The sequence below is a fragment of the Chenopodium album genome, chromosome 6, assembly GCF_948465745.1.
Source record: "Chenopodium album chromosome 6, dcCheAlbu1.1, whole genome shotgun sequence".
Classification (NCBI taxonomy): Eukaryota; Viridiplantae; Streptophyta; class Magnoliopsida; order Caryophyllales; family Amaranthaceae; genus Chenopodium; species Chenopodium album.
This window is the reverse complement of record NC_137839.1, coordinates 60,845,013-60,861,022: the sequence shown is the minus strand read 5'-3', so window position 1 is coordinate 60,861,022 and position 16,010 is coordinate 60,845,013.

Here is a 16,010-nt window from a genome sequence, read left to right as displayed (position 1 = left end):
CATCCGTATATCACATTGCGTAAAACACAATTCAAATTTAGTAAAAGCAATTCACAATGTTCAATATTTAGTGATTTATGACTTATTATTATAATAACTTTAGAAATTTTTAATTAACTAGGGCGGCTGCATGCACGCGTGTAGACACATAAAAATGTCTTCCCAAAACCAAACCCGATGATGAACACCTTTCACCGCCATTATTGGTCGGGTTGAGTATTTAATCCTTGGAGTGCTTAAATCCATGTTCTATCCAATATATTTCATGAACCAATCCAATTTCTAGCTCATTTACCAAAACCATAACCTATTTTTCACTTTTCGTGTCCACATCGCAAAACCGAGAGAAACTGATTTTTTGGCTATATAATTTTGATCCATTTATTATTTTGTTGGATAGGCCTTTAAATAATCTTTCCAACCATATATCATAAGCCTAATTCCGAGCTATAACGAAAAAGATATGAGCAAAACACTTAACTCGGCCCAAAACCGACACCCTTCCACTAAAACAGCCATATCAAATCATTTTGACCTGATTCCAATTGGGTTGGAAAGTAAACTTGATAAGCTTTCCAATGATATATTATACGCCTTATTCCAAGTTACAGATCAAAAGTTATGATTATTTTAAAAACGGGTAAAAAACTGAAATTACCGCGCAGCAGCTAAAATGCCGCGACGCGGCAAATGCTGACATGTCACGGGGCTTATTCCCGTGACACGGTGCCCTTTTTTGTAAATCTGCACAGTTTTCTCTCGTGTCATGGGATTTTGCATCGTGTCACGGGATTTTGCACCGTGTCACGGTGCAATTTCCCGTGTCACGGTGCAATTTCCCGTGTCACGGTGCCCATTCCGTGACACGGGGATATTCCGTGTAATTTCCGCATACTTTTTACACCGTGACACGGCATACTGCACTGTGCCACGGTGGAAAATGCCGTGTCACGACATTTCTTCCCGTGTCACGGTGCACATCCCGTGACACGGGATTGCTCCGTGTTTTCTCCGCGTAATCCCTAAACGCGTTTTCACTTCCCGTAACCTAATTATTTCCCGCGTCACTCAGTTTTCCTCCGTGTCACGGGATCTTCCCTCGTCTGACGGTGCCTGGCACCGTGTCACAGTGCTCTTTGCCGTGACACGGTGTTATTTTTTAGGGTTTTTATCTTTTTAGGGTTCCGTGTGTTCCCTTTGCTCTTTTTCCCTATAAATAGGACCCCCTTTCTGCAGTTCGGGGCACCAATAATCATTCTCTCTCACCTTGCACCAAAAATCATTCTCTTCTCCCTCTTTAACCTAATTTCTAGCCTCCTTATTCTTGCATAATAATTCCCCTAAGCGCTCCAAGGAGTCCATACTTGACCTGAGATTCCGTCTTTAAACCAAGGCGTGAAAAGTACAAATAACTGAGGGTTTGGACCTAATCAACTCTACTTTTATTTAATTTAATTTAATTTTCATTTACTTTATATTTTTTTTATTGAAGTTACTAACAATTTATTCATGATGTAGCAATTTAAAGGAACGTGGGGAATGTGAGTAATTAATTAATTTAATTACTCTTATTTTATTTTAATATTGCTAGTGTCATGATTAGGGTTATTTTATATTTGATTTAACTAATGCTATTATTGTTAAATTGCTTCCAATATTGATGTTTATTCTATTATATTTTTTATGATCACCATTTTGCATGTTAAAGGGAATATGTAATTGAAAATCACGCCTAATAAGATAATTTGGACAACCAGTTTAGGTTCCTTTTTAATCTTGTTGTTAATTAAAGTGATCACAAATTTTATAGAATTATATGTTGCATTAATATTCAACCAATTTAGCCTAATAATAGTTTGGAGCAAATTGAATATTTTATTTGCATGCCTTTGAGATCGCAGGAATCACTTTTCACTATAAGAATCGAGTAGAGGCCAATACGGGCGAATGTGACTCCATAACTCACTTCGTACCATCATCCCCGATCCTCCTTTCGTGGTTCCGAACCATATGGAGTTAGTAATCTCATGGATTATGAATGGGGTGTAACCTTCACGGGTCAATCGTTGTTGCCTTCGTTGTCCCTTATTCGTGGTTGCCTTAAATGATCTGTGAACGGTTTACAAGTCCCTTAAAAAACTTGTTGGCGGCTCCCTACTTTCCTTGTCCCTTATCGTATATGTCAATTCCCACTTCCTATGAGTGCCAAGCATATTCACCACATGCTTAACGTAGGCACACATCGAGCGACGTCTACAACGCGTCATTGCTAGCAATTCATTATCGTAAAACTCCTTCGATTTAATCATTAGATATAACAAGAGGTTGATGTAATCATTAAGGTAAACTTAATATATAGAAATAATTAATTAAGTTTATAATAAAAAAAATTAGAGCAAATATATTTTAGTAAGGGTCAATATTGTGAATAAATAATTTAAGGGTATAATCGTCTCAATACTATTGATAAAAGCTTAGCCACAAGCTTAATCAGTTTCAATGGCTCGACGGAAGAAACAATCCACCTCCATACCTCAAAGCACTTATAATCAATCTAGTCTAGCTTCGTTGACAACTTTGAATAATGGATTAAATCAGTTGAATGCTCGTGGTTTTTCTGGATTTGTAATTCCATAAGAATCTGATGATCTTCAAGAGTTGGTCACTCCTCCACCTCATCTGGTTCATCCCTATGCAAGGAAAATTACCAAAGCTGATTTGATGGCTCTTGAGCAGCATCACAAGTTAACATGGCCTGATCACTTGAAGAGATCCAATGAAACAATGTCTAAGGTTACTGTTGCATTGATTTCTGCTAAAAGTAATGCTACAGATGATATGAGAAGTAATCCTGAGCCGATTATGGATGGTAATGAGCTCAATTTCGGATCAATCACAAGGAATACATATACAACAGTACCTAGAGATTCAAGGTACTGTTCCATTAGATTCCAGACCCAATACTGCTTCTATTGATGAATTAGCTGCTTTAGGGGTGAATGTGGAGATACCTGATCATCCTAAAACAGTTCCTACAGCTAAGAAATCAGGATCTACTAAGCTTAGTGCTAAGGGATCTGCGCTTTCATTTGTTGCCCCTGTTCTCAAAGATGGCAAGATTATTGCTCAATTGCAGCAAGCAAAACTTCAAGAAGGTAATATTAAGTGAAAAAACTCTGTAGTTTTCTATGTTAGTTATAGGTTACTATCCGACGATTGCTGCAATGCATAGATATATTGCTGATAATTGGATTGTCATAGCTAAGCCTGACATATTCTGGCATGATGATGGGTATTTTTTGATTAAATCACAAAACTCTGATGATATGAATACTATTCTAAGTGCTAGTCCATATATGTTCTTTGGCAAGGCAGCTATTGTGAAGCCTTGGTTTGAGAAATTTGATTTCAATGCTGAGGTGCTTAGAACTGTTCCTCTATGGGTAACACTCCCTAATATGCGTCTTAACTGCTGGAGGGTAGATACTTTGAGTAGGATGGATAGTGTGCTTGGGGTACCAATCTGTGCTGATTAACGTAATTCACAGCAATTAAGGGTCCCATTTGCTCAACTGTTGATTGAAGTAGATGTAACTAAATCCCTACCTCTGAATATTTGGGTGGAGAGTCCAAATGGTAACTGAATTGAACATAAATTTATATGTGAGTGGACTCTTCCATTCTACAAGAAATGTAATAAGGTTGGACATAACTGCCACATTCCTGCCAAAAAAGCTCAGATTCAGAAGAAACAAAATGCTCCCAAAGAGCAAACTAAAGAGCAGACAAAAGTTTGGGTTCCTAAGGCTCAATATATTCCTGTTTCTGCACATGTAGCTGATGTTTTTGGTTCTAATTTGGTGCTAATATTTTTACTTATGCTCCAACTGCTCAACGAGATGATTCAGGCTAATACTGGAGAGTGGTTAGAAGGAAACATAAAAGTCACAGTATTGCTCAAGTGATACCAGAAGTTTCTAACTCAAATCCCTACTCAACATTACTTAAGTATGCTTAGGATGTTGGTTTCTCTCTCTAATTTTAATGGTGGTGAAGGTAATTCCCCTGTGGTGCCATGATAATCATCACCTGGAACACTATGGGTTAATGACTCCAATAAAGTAGCTGATGTTAAACAATTACTTTTATAGCATAATTATGATGTTATTACTTTGCTTGAAAGTAAAATTAAATTGAAGAATGTTGCTTCTTTTCAAAAAAGAGTTGGTTTAGGGTGATCTTGGGTTACTAACCTGTCCTGTTCTCAAAAAGGCAGGATTTGGGTTAGCCGGAAATAGATTAAATTAGGATGTCATTAAAGTGCATGAGCAGTTTAATTTGTACATTGCTTGGTTAGTTCTAAGGATTATTAGATTCAAATTGCTTGTACTTTCACTTATGGTCTTCATTCCATTCAAGATAGAAGAGCTCTTTAGAAGGGTATTCAGAATCTTCATGCTACTCCTCTTCCTTGGTTATGTGATAGTGATTTTAATACTGTTCTTCATACTAAGGATAAGCTGAATGGTAATCTTGTAACTGATTATGAGGTGAGAGATTTTCAGCATTTTATTGATGCTATGGAGTTCTTTGATATTAAGAGTAAAGGATTGTTCTACTCATGGTCTAATAAAGCTCATGATGGACCTAGAGTTTACACTAGAATTTATAGGGGGTTGGTGAATCAAGCTTGGATAGATATTTGTGGTCATGTTGAAGCTATCCTTTTATTGTCTTTCCTAATAGTATCATGTTAGGGCTAAAGCTTTGATTTTTATTGTTTAGTATCATGCTAAGGTTTGTTATTAATCTTGTTAGTATCATGCCTAGGATCTTGCTATTATAATTATTGTTATAATTATTGTGATTATTATTATGTTGCTTGATTTTATATTTATTGTTATTGCTTGATCACACCTTTTATGCATGTTTAAAGGGAATTGGTACTTGTAATCACGCTTAATAAGATAATTAATAATCTTGTTTAGGGTTAATTTGATTATAATTCAAGTGATCGCCAATTAATAGATTTATTTGTGCATTAATATTCAACCAACATAGATAAACAGGTTTAGGGTTAATCCTATTGATTGCATGTTAGTCAGAAAGTGCACATGAATACGAGAAGAATAAAGTAGAGGCCTATTATTAGGGCAGGTTCAATCTCTTTTAGGTTTGATTTGTACCTTCATCCCCGAACTACCAGTCATGGTTCCAGGCCTATTGGAGTTAACGATCTCTTGGATCGTTGAGGGGTGTAACCTTCACCCTGTGAATGGTTTACAAGTTCCTAAAACTTGTTGGCGACTCTTTTGTTCTATCTTCTTTCCCTTTGGACGCCACCGTACTTTAGTGTATGATCACAGTGGGGTTCAAGTTTGGGATAATGCTTGAAATATTCCCTACAGAAGTACTAGAGGAATATTCAGGAAAGTATTTACAGACAGAAATCTAGAGTTGATTGGATTAAGCTTGGTGATTCTAATACTCATTATTTCTTTACTGTAATGAAAACTAAAAATAGCAAGAACAGGATAGGTTCTATTTTCAATAATAATCAGGTCCTTTTGAAGAAGCCTGAGGATATTAAGAAGGAATTTACAGGATTTTATAAGAAATTAATGGGATCTGCTGCTAGTACTCTCCCTTCAGTTGATCTTATGATTTTAAGAAAAGGTAAACAGTTGTCTTTTGCTTCTCAACAAAGTTTGGTTGCTCAAGTTACCAAGCATGAAATTGATATTGCTTTAAAAGGAATTAACCCCTTCAAAGCTCTTGGTATTGATGGATTCAATTTTATCTTCTTTCAAAAAGCTTGGGATATAGTGAAAAATGATGTTTATGATGTTATCTTTCACTTTTTTACTACTGGGGTGATGCATAAGGACTGGAATTGTACTACAATCACTCTAGTGCCTAAGGTGCAAAACCCTTCTTATGCTAAGGATTTTAGGCCTATAGCTGTTGTTCTGTTTTATACAAGATCATTAAGGGTTTATCCGCAGAAAGCATATATGTGATAATATTTTGCTTGTAATAGAGCTCATTAAGGGTTATTCTAATAAAATTTTCACCCCAAGATGCATGATCAAAGTTAACCCCAAGAAAGCTTATGACTCTAGAGTGGAGTTTTCTGATAACTGTTATGGAAGAATTGGGATTTACTGTTACTTTTATTTCTTTAATCATGGGATGCCTTACTTCAGTGTCTTATTCAATCCTTATCAATGGCATTCCTGCTCCTCCTTTCTCTACCGAGAAAGAGCTTGGACAAGGAGATACGATGTCTCCCTTTTTATTTGCTATTGGAATGGAATATATATCTTTCTAGATGTTTTCATGAGCTGGATACAATTCCACATTTTAATTTTCATCTAAGATGTGAAAAGTTACATTTGACTCATCTTATGTTTGCTGATGATTTGCTCATGTTTGCTAGGGCAGATGAGATCTCTGTAAAGTTGCTGTTTCAGGCTTTCATTAAGTTCTCTAATGCTTCTAGATTGGAAGCTAATCTTGATAAAAGTGAGGCTTATTTTAGGGGTATTTCTAATGCATATCAAACTTCTCTTCTCTAGATTCTTGGGGTGGTTCCTGGCACCATTCTTTTAGATATCTTGGAGTTCATTTATCCTCCAAAAAGCTTACCATTAGTCAATGTAAACCTCTTATGGACAGAATCACTGCCAGAATAACTGGTTGGACTGTAAGGCACCTTTCTTACTTTAGAAGGCTTCAATTAGTTAAAAATGTGCTGTTTAGGGTGCAAAGCTACTGGGCCCAAATCTTTGTGCTTCCAAAGAAAATTTAAAAGAGATTGAGGCCAGATTTAGAGCCTTTCTTTGGATAGGGTAATCAAATCCCTCAAAGAATTCTCTTATTGCTTGGAATACTGTTTGCTCACCTAAGGTTAGGGGTGGCTGGAATGTAATTTCATTGCCTGAGTGGAATATTGATACCATCTCTAAGTTGTTATGGGATATCTCTAATAAAGTTAACTCTCGTTGGGTAAAATGGGTTCATGTTTAGTATTTCAATAAACAAGAACTTCTGGGTTGCTGATGTGCCCAAGAAGTGCTCCTGGGTCCTTTAAAGAACTATGAAATGTAGACAAATCATTGATAATATTTGAGGATGGGATACAGTTCAGCTTGGGAACAAAATGCATATTAAGAAGTGTAGGGAATATTTCAAGCATCCCACACTTGAGTCCCACTGTGATCATACACTTAAGCATGGTGGCGTCCAAAGGGAAGGAAGCTAGAACAAAAGAGTTGACAACAAGTTTTAAGAACTTATAACCATTCACGATCACAGAGATTGCTAATTCCATAGTGGTCCTGAACCATGACTGGATATTCGGAGATGAAGGTACAAATCCAACCTAAAAGAGATTATACCTGCCCTAAATAGGTCTTTACTTTGTTCTTCTCATATTCATGTGTGCTTTCCAATCAACATACAATCAATATATTAACCCTAAACCTGTTTAATCTATGCTGGTTGAATATTCATGAATAAACAAATCTATTATTGGCGATCACTTAAATTAAAATCACATTAACCTAAAAATTATTAATTATCTTACTAAGCATGATTTCAAGTACAAATTCCCTTTAAACCTGCATGAGAGGACGTGATCAAGCAATAACAATAATATCAAGAAACATAACAATATTGATACAACAATAATCATTATAATATGAATCTCAATCTCATCAAAGAATAATAATATTATCAAGATCCTAGGCATGATAATAAAAAGATTAATAACAAATCTTAGCATGTCACTAAGCAATAAAAATCAAAGCTTTAACCCTGACATGATACTAGAAAGCAATAAAAGCATCATAACATAATGCTAGGAATTAATAACAAAATCTGTGCATGATTTCTAAAGAAAGAGAATAATTGAATTACTCACTTTGAAGCCTCGTACCTCTTTCTATCAAAACAATACACACGTTAGTAACTTCAATTAAAAATATTAAATTAAACAATTAAAATAATAATATTAATTGAAATTAGATTTGGGACCAAACCCCCAGAATTATGAACCTTTCACGTCGAGGTCTAAGACAATTTCGAGCTTGGCTAGGTGTATTCGAGACTCGTGAATGAGGAATTATGTATGTGTTTGAAAAGGTTTTGAAAAAGGTTTAGAAAATCAAGAAAGAGAGAGAAAGAATAAGCTTTATCTTAGAGAGAGAAGAGAGATGATGATTGTGGGTGATTGTTGGTGATTTGAAAACGGAGGAAAAAGGCCCAATTTATAAAGAAAAACGGCCAAAAAAGATCAGATTAGAATTTGAATCGGATTAAAATTCCTTTTATCGCACGACGATAGATTTATTGCGTCGAGATGGTTCTATCGCAATAGAGCCATCGCGGTGCGATACGACAGTTTTTTGTGAATTTTGTTTTTTTCATAACTTTTGATTTAAAAGTTGAAGTAAGACAAATAATATGTCCTTGGAACGCTCTTGAAGTTTACTTTCTAACCAAATCGGAATCAGATTTAAATGCTTTGTAGAATAAAAGATATGACCAAAATAGTATAAGGGTATCAGTTTTGGATAGAGTTTTGTATTTCTTTAATATCTTTTTCGTTATATAGCTCGGAATTAATATTATAATATATCATTGGAAAGATAATTTTAAGGTCTATCCAACCATATAAGCTGATTTGGATAATACCTGACTGTCTTTGAACATCTTTCGATTCGAATAGAATTAGGACTTTAAAAAAGAGAAATTTTATTCAATTTCAACAGAAAATCTCGTGTGGACCTGGTCCACAATAATATTATTGTAAACCTAAGGTTTATACACACGTAACTGGAATTATATTCAATATAGTGACCCCTAATTTTATTATAGTAACCTTATTTTTTACATAGTAATTAATCTTTTTTAAAACTTGTGTGACCTTTAATGTTATTATGAACATAAAATACGACATTATGTTGAATAGTGACCTAAATTTAACAGTCCACAATAATATTATTGTAAACCTAAGGTTTATACACACGTAACTGGAATTATATTCAATATAGTGACCCCTAATTTTAATATAGTAACCTTATTTTTTTACATAGTAGTTAATCTTTTTTAAAACTTGTGTGACCTTTAATGTTATTATGAACATAAAGTACGACATTATGTTGAATAGTGACCTAAATTTAACATAGTGATCGTTGTTATTCATATTGACCATTATATTTAAAATTTTATTAAAAAAATTAACCTCTTACAGCTTTTATAATGTCACATTAACTTTTATTTCAACATAATAACCTTTATTTTAATATAATGACCCTTTTTTTTTATTAATAAAACAATTATATTGTCTCTAATGTACTGTTGGTGGTCCACAATAAATTAGTGTGAACCAGGTCTATTTAAGAATTTGTACAATTTCTAATTCTTTAACCTTATCTTTTCAAAAAGAATAATTAAGATCTCTTAAAAACTTGTAATAGCTTCTAACTAATCCTAATTGTTTTAGGAATATAATTAAGATTAGTGGATCCTCCACATAATCATTTGGTCCGTATACAAAACGCATTTTAGGCCTAGTTTAGTATTTTGGCCATAACTTCCTCGTTATAACTCGGAATCGGGCTTATAATATATCGTTGGAAATGTCTTTTCAAACCCCATCCAACTACAAAATAATTAGATCTAAATTATGAACCAAAATAAATTGGTTTGGACGCTTTTCATAAATAGGGCACGAAATGAATGATTTTCGAAAACAGAAGTGAAATATTTTTATTAAAAAATTTTAGAAAATAGAAGAAATCACGAGACTCTTCAACATTTCACCTCGCTCGATATTCAATGACGTGAAAAATACTCATCACTGGGTTTGGTTTTTGAGGAGACACAATCAGGTGTCTACAAGAAGCTTTATCAGAAGCTCAGACTTCAAGCTCCTCAGGTGAACTGGAAAAGGATAATTTGTAATAATAAGGCTTTTCCCAAAAGTTCACTGTGAATATTCCAAAATAAGCTAAAGAGAGCATACCCTTATACCCCACCTTCACCAACAGATCCATTTGCCTACACCTCATGCCACACCCAGCTGCTCCCTTGAAACCCCAAGACCCACCCACTTCCCGTCCGAAACCCCCAGCGCCACCATCCTGCTGCCCTAAAAATACACCCCTAGTTATTTTCTCTCTCCTCTACGTACTACCGCATCAAATTCGTGATTTTTCGATGTTTTTCTACGATGATTTCGTTGTTTTTCGTTTGAATATTGATTAAATGATTATTAAGTGGTCGGTTTGGGTGCTCAGTTTGAAATCCCTCAAAGGTTGTTTCGTGGGCGGGTATATTTTGTGGAAGGGGCTTTCATTGATTGGGTGGTTGTGTTTTTAGTAGTTCGATAAATTTGTATGATGTGGGGACGTGTGGGTGGTTGAGGAGCAGGAGGTTCCCGGTGGTGGGTGTGTCGTGGCGGCTTCCGGGGTGGATGGTTGCGTTTACGTGTTGGCGAACCACGCAGTGGAGTTGTCATTCTAACTGTTTAATGGATGGAGGAAGTGCGAGGGAGGTAGCGGGTTTGGAGAATGGTGTCAGATGAGGAGTATGCAGCTACCGGCACAAGTTTGGCTCGATGGAACCGTGAAGTTTAGTTGTGTGGGGATGGAAGATAAGGTGGTTTTGATCCAAGTGATGGGGTTGCTGGGTTTCGGTGGGCGGTGGGGATAGGATGGCCAGGGAAGGAGGGCAGGGCTAGGTTTTCTGAATTTTTTGTTTTTTTTTTTTAAATTTTTTTTAATTTTTTTTTTTGTTTTTTAATAATTTAAAAAATAATTGATCTATTAATAGCTGACACGTGGCATATAACTTACAAAAATCGGTCATCAATAGGTAATGGATCTGTTGGTGAAGTTGGGGTATAAAGGTTGGATTTTTGTGGGATTAAGTGAAGGTTGAATTTTTTAGAGAAGGAAGTGCAAATGTTGGAATTTTAATTTCCATTTTTCCAATATTAAAGGCCCTGTTCACTTCGCCTTAAATAAATAATATTAAGTAAAAATAATTTCATTTCAGCAAAAATAAGTTCCGTCCAATAAAATTAATTTCAGTTCAGTAAAAATAATTTCAGTTCAGTAAAATTCAGTTTTTTAAAGAAGAATTATAATAGAAAATCAACAAAAATAATTTCAGTTCAGCAAAAATAATTTAAGTTCAGTAAAAATAATTTAAGTTCAGCAAATATAATTTTGTTTCAGTAAAAATAATTTTAGAAAGCCTATAAGCGGTACTAATCCAACATAGGCATTCGTTCTACAATATCAAATATGAATTTCTTAATAATACTTAGGCCCTTCATTCACCTTAAAAAAATAATATTAAGTAAAAATAATTTCAGTTCAGTAAAAATAAGTTCTGTTCAGTAAAATTAATTTCAATTCAGTAAAATAATTTATGTTCAATAAAAATAAGTTTAGATCAGTAAAATTCAGTTATCTTACAGAAGAATTATAATAGAAAATCAGTAAAAATAATTTCACTTCAGCAAAAATAATTTCAATTCAGTAAAATTAATTTAGGTTCAGTAAAAATAATTTAAGTTCAGCAAATATAATTTTATTTCAGTAAAATAATTTCAGTTCAACAAAAATAAGGTGAAGTGAACGGGGTCTTACATGCATTCTAGCTGTAAACAAGTACACACACATTACGTGAATTAACAGTGCTAGTATATAAAGAGAATTGGAGTTATAATGATTGATTTAACTTCCTCAAATTACCCATTTTCAATTTTTATTTTTTTTAACCGCCATCTTGTACTATTTATTTAGCATAATTCAAGTAGTACTTATCAACTGTTACTATAATTACTCAATAAAAAAATACCCATAACTTCATTACTTGTTTTTAAGGAAATTTTTATTTTGAATTTATTTTTTACTAATTTTATTGTTTTTTTATTAGAAAAAGGAGGAGAGTAGAGCCTAGTAGGTTTCTTATATTGTACACTGACGTATTATGTGTATAAGTGTATTTCTTAGCTTGTATTTTAATCTCTCCATATTTATGTCTATTGATTTTAGATGTAGTATTTCTGTTGAGTAATTTAGAGTATGTAGACAAATTTCTTGTTTGCTTTACTTTATTAATATAGATGAAGGTGCTAATATGGTGAAGGAGTTTTGATTAAGTATAGCAAAGAATTAGAAGCAAAATGTTTATTTACCTCAATATCGAGGAATATAAAAGCATGGTAAAGGCATGCTCTTTGACGGTTATTGAGGAATTAAGGGTGCATGGCTTTGCCTGAGTATACTTGACGGTCAGGGCCGTCGCTAGGGCGGGGCAGGTGGGGCAATCGCCCAGGGCCCAAAATGAGAAAGCCCAAAATTGGTTATACTTGGTAAAAATTAAGGGCCTCAAAAAAAAAAAAAAAAAAATTACAGTGTATTCAAAGCGTTTTATTCCTTTCCCTATGTTCTTCATCCCTACATTTTTGGGTTTTTAGTTTCCAATGCCTACTAACTACTGACATTAATGATGTCCTCAAGATTTTAATTACTCATTCTAAATCCAACTCATATTCAATTTCTTATAATATCAAATCCTTATTTAATCAATTGAAGATGAATTCGTCACTCCATTGTTTAACATCTGATGAAAACGATAAAGGTTTTTGTTTTGGTTTTACTATTATTTTTTTGCTTCATTTTTTTTAGTTTTAAATTTTCATATCCGATTTTTTCTAATTGTAATTATACTCTATTTTCATTGTTTTTAGGGTTGAATTACAATTATAAAGTGTGTTAATCGGTTGAATTAATTTAGAATAAGACGAACCAAGTTGTTTATCTATTAACTAGTTTTTTTTTTTAATTTTTTTTTTTTAAGATGGAATAGCAATTGGATAATATCTACGGTAGTTTATCTTAATCAAGTGTTTAGACTTTTTTTTTTTCTCATTAACGACTTATTACTGATAAAATCTATTTTCTTTTCTAGAATTTTTGTAGACATTATACTCAATGAAATTCTTCTGTGTTTTTTAATTTCATATTTGAGTATGATATTATTTTGTAGAAATTAAGTAGAGAACTGCTAATTAATTGTCTTTGTTTTTTGTTAAAAAAAAATTGAGGCTGCTAATTAATCTCGTTGTATAAGAAGTTTAATATTTTAATAAATGTTTTGTTGTATACCCTTAAAATTCATTTAAAAAAAATATCACGACTTAATTAGGGTCCCTAATGTAAAGGTTCACCCTAGGCCACCAAAATCTCAGAAACGGGCCTGTTGACGGTTACTTCGTGACTTTTGGCTTGTTCTTTCTTCTTATAAATATGTTGTAAATACATATAATAAAAGGAGGAAAAGGGGAGTCAGTTTCTTTTCGTGATTATCATTTCTCATTTTTCTTAGTTTTGCTTGTTTTAATTATCATCATCATAAATTATCGAAATTGTGATTACATTAAATCACAAACATACTACACACTGTTGTGATTGTCTTCGTTGTATCTCCTAGTAATTTCGTGATACCCGGTGTGTAAATTAAGGGTTGAAATATTACTTTGGGAAACTGATTTTGTTCAGGCCTCGAAGTGTTAATTTGTCTGATTTTGTGCCATTTTTATGACCCGGTAAAATAATTTTCCCAACAATCCAAAGTAATAATTTCCTACAAAGATGACATGGTGTAAGAATTGTCTTGCAATTTCCACAATTTGGACAAATTAAGAGGAGTGGTTTTACGAAGATGGTAAAAGTTTGTCATTGCTTTTTGGTGACATCTCTTGGAGTGGTGTTTGTTCTCATCCCCGAAGTCAATGGAGGAGGAAATCGAGACGTTGAAGGCCACAAGAAAGAGGATCAATAGGAGAACGGATTGTTCGGAACAATCAAAACGATGCAATTTGCGGTATTTTATTATTATGATTATCCATGGCGAATTGGTTAGTTTTTTTAATTTTCTATATTATTATACATATTCATGCTTGAAATGATGAATGGTTTGATTATATTCATTGTTTGATTATTTATTTTATGATTATTCAGCATGGATGATTTATTATCAATTGTTTATTTGATGATGATTTTTTATGGAAGTATTAACATGTATTTATTATGTTAATTGTTATATCATATGTATATTGATATTATATATACATGCTAATTGTAGTTTGATGGATTATTGACTATCGATGGTAATTAATGTAACAAGAACTATGCTTTAATAAAGTATTTATTGGTCTATGCATGGTAAAATTTCCGTTGTACTTTTCAATAGATTATGCGGTAATGACTAATGGTCACGGTAATTAGTATAATTTTTTGGGGTAATTCAAATGTCTTGATTCAATTCAAGTGATGTTCATTTCGATAGGTCATGAACGATTAATGTAGATAGTATGGTATATATAATTGTTTATTTAATTTATTCAATTTTTTGAATTTATTGTTTATTTTACAAGACTATGATTTATTTCATGTTTTATGATGTTGTCGTGTGTAATTATTTTATGTAATTTCAGTTGTATAAGTGTATGTATATGAAAGAAATTTGATGGCAATGAAGAGTTTGTCAAACTTGTATATATGTTGTATTAATTCTTATGCATGAAACTGATTTTGGTTTATGATGAGTGAATTAAATGTATTTATCTTTCGTGATGTCCATGTTTTAGAGGAAGAATTTAATTCTTGATTATCATGACGAAAGGATAGATGTGTTAACAAAATATTGATTTATTTTGTTGGTTTGAATATGTCATGTAATGTTGTGGTTAAGCCAACTAAGTTATGATATATTTGTTTATTTATTTTATTTCATTGATGTTTGTTTATTTTTAATTCTCTCATTTAATCCAATGTGAAATGAATAATTTATTGCTTGATTAAGTGCGTATGTGTTTTCATAGCACACTTTCCTTAGGCAATATGAAGTGTTTAGCAATTGTCATTGATGTTTTTCAAGATGTTGCTATGTTTATTTGTTGTGTTCTAAGGATGAAGCCTAGACATATTTAAAAATTCTACAAAGTAAAGTAGAGTTGCAAACTAATAGAAAGTTTATAAATTTTGAGCAACAATGAAGGAGGTGAATGTTATTAGCCAAGTTATTTCCAATCTACAATTTTTAGTACATGAAATTACCGCGGAATTTACACCAAAACAAAATGGTTCTGCGGAAAGGAAGAATAGGACACTAGAAGAAATGATTAATTCTATGTTCATATTCAGTTTTAAGTGATGGATTTTGGGGTGAAGTCGTTTTAACGGCTTGTTACGTGTTAAATCGTGTTCCCATGAAAGGGAAGGATGTTAACCCATATGAGCTATGGTATAAAAGGAAACCAAGTTCGAGCCATCTCAAAGTTTGGGGTTTTTAGGGCAATTGTAATAATGCCAGAACCTAAATGTAAAAGTTAGGTGAAAGAGGAGTTGAATGCAATTTTATAGGATATGCGGTATATAGCAAATCCTATAGGTTCTATGTAATAAAACAAAATGACTTTTGGTCGGTTTACACCACCATTGATTCAAGGGATGCATGGTTTGATGAAATGAGATTTCCTTCAATTCCTAGATCTAAGGATGTAACTCCGAATACCAAAGCAGAAAGTTTTGATCAAGGTTTCATTGATCAAGAGGTGGAAGACCAAACACATTAAAAGGAGGCATCTACATTATCATCACAACTAAGGATAAGCAAGAGGGCAAGGAAAGGAAAATCTTTTAGCCCGGATTTTCATGTGTACTTGGTTGAAGGATCAAGAGATGAAGTTTCACTATGACATCCATACATTTTAATGTGGAAGATGATCCTTTAACATATGAAGAGGTTATGAAGTCTCGGGATGTTCCATTTTGGATTGTAGGAAGTAAATAATGATAAGATGAAATCCATCATGGGAAATAGCACTTGGATGTTAGCTAATTTACCGCCTAGTTTAAACCAATTGGGTGCAAATGGATCTTCAAAAGAAATTGAAGATTAATAGAACTGTTAAAAGGTTCAAGACC